The sequence below is a fragment of the Gossypium arboreum genome, chromosome 7 (assembly GCF_025698485.1).
Source record: "Gossypium arboreum isolate Shixiya-1 chromosome 7, ASM2569848v2, whole genome shotgun sequence".
Lineage (NCBI taxonomy): Eukaryota > Viridiplantae > Streptophyta > Magnoliopsida > Malvales > Malvaceae > Gossypium > Gossypium arboreum.
The window spans coordinates 39,570,847-39,573,052 of NC_069076.1; the positions used below are offsets into that span (position 1 = coordinate 39,570,847).

At 33.5% G+C, this 2,206-nt stretch overlaps 1 non-coding gene across 1 annotated transcript; it reads right to left on the reverse strand.

The window, feature by feature from the left end:
• Positions 1-1,027: 1,027 nt before the first annotated feature.
• Positions 1,028-1,133, reverse strand: LOC128295678 (small nucleolar RNA R71). The gene has a single exon (XR_008286238.1). It is a non-coding gene; the product is annotated as a small nucleolar RNA R71 (small nucleolar RNA).
• Positions 1,134-2,206: the final 1,073 nt, after the last annotated feature.

Consider the following 2,206-nt stretch of genomic DNA (forward strand, 5'->3'; position numbering starts at 1 on the left):
TTAATTACAACCACTGAAAAGAGTTAATCTTCTACCTATTATTTTGATATAGTTGTTTGTTTATTTTTTTTTATCTAATCTAGTTAAATTAGTTTATGCTTGTTTTCTATTTTATTGTATATCGTAATATAATTTTAATTATTACTATTTAGACTTGTTCTTTTAGAAGTAGATTTCGGTTATTACTATTTAGACTTGTTCTTTTAGAAGTAGATTTCTGGTTTAATTCATTCTCTTTTAGGTACGATCCTCGAAATACTTTTGTATGTTCCATTATACACATCTATATTAAAATTTGACATGTATACTTGTTGACACCGCTTATTTAATTTAATATGTTTTTGGTGTGGTTTTGGTATTAAATCAAAATTTTATTTTCTACAATTAATAAGATAAATAGGAAAGTTCAAAATTATAGATATGATTCATTTTTTTTAATTACTAATTTTATTTATTCTTCTATCTTGGATTCTAGCGTATGACCCGAAGCGGAGGCATCTTAATCGAGTTGTATCCTGATTCGGAGAAACTTCTAACGTGCAACCTCCAAGTAAGACAAGATGATCCATTGTGGTATTTAACTTACCTTAGGAGAACCTTTTATTTGATGATCCACCCGAGCAACAAGAACAAATTTCTAAAGAACTACCGATGGCTAAAAGAATGTTACACGAGTTCGCACTACCTACATTAGATGTCGTGCGAGGTAGTATTGACAGACCAACGATCAACACCAATAATTTCAAGATAAAGATTGCTACAATCTAGATGATTCAGAAAACATTGCAATGCAAGGGAAATATGATAGAGGATTTGAACCGACATTTGAAACAGTTTCCTTAACTTTGTGATACCTTCAAACATAATGGAGTAATCGATGACGTTGTTTGTCTTTGGTTATTTCCATTCTCATTATGCGATAACGTGGCCAAATGGTTAGATTCACTGGAGCTAGGCTCCATAAAGACATGGGGTGAACCAGCAGAAAAATTTCTTCATAAAATTTTCCCTATAAGCAAAACCATTCAGTTTAGATGTGATATCACCAATTTTAAACAATTCAAAGGTGAAACACTGTACAAGGCATGGGAGTGTTTCAAATCAATGATACGAAAGTGCCCCCACCATGGGTTGCAAGAATGGCTTCAAATCTAAATTTTCTACAATGGTGGAGACAGTAACATCAAGGCCAGTATAGACGGAGTAGCCGAAGGATCTCTTATGCACCACAATTATGAGAGAGCATATCAAATCATAAATAACATAGTGATGAATTCATACATGTGTTCAAATGAGAGACTCACTTAGAAACCAAAATCGCCAATAGTGAAAGAAATCAACAAAGACGAAAAATATCAACAAATTTTGGAGAAGTTGAATCAGTTGGAAACGACTATCAAACCTTCAAGAGTAGAGCCATACATGGAGAACTAACCAGATGACGTTAGCTATATCAGTAATAAGGGTAGAAATCATTATTTAAACAAGTATAATCCTGGTTGGAAGGACCATTTGAATCTTAAGTGGAGAGGTAATCAAGGAGGAGAAAACCAAGTGTAGAATAGACCAAATCTTCCATACCAACCACTACATATACAAAGAACTCAAGAAAGACCCACGGCATACGATCATGTTGCATATGGTCAAAAATTTGATCGAATCGAATGGGAGATACAAGTTATGCATATAGATATGAATTGCATGAAGGAACAGAGGCGCTAGATAATAGGTTTTTTTACAAAAACAAATCGGTTAAGGCATCCCCAGTAACATAGAGAACAACCCTTAGAGAGATGGGAAGGAACATGTGAATGTAATCGCCCTGCGATCAAGTAAGAAACTTGATACGTGAAGAGGAGATTTTGCTCGAATCTGTCGATAAGCCCGTGGAAGAAAATGAGCACAAAGAATCGATTGAAGTAGTAGAACCAGTGGTTGAATTGGTAATCTCAAAATCAAGCAGAACAAAGGTACCATTCCCATCAATGTTAGATAACAAAAAAAAGAGGGATAAAGTTGATTTTGTAAGTTTTATCAACTTGTTTAAATCCCTCGATGTCAATTTATCGCACTTGTACTTAATCAATAAAATCCCTAAATATGAAAAGTACCTAAAAGAAATCATGGCAAGACATAAAAAATTAAAAAAAGGGTGAACAAATTGATATTGAGAAGCTTTATTATACCAGAAGATTTTGTAGTCCTC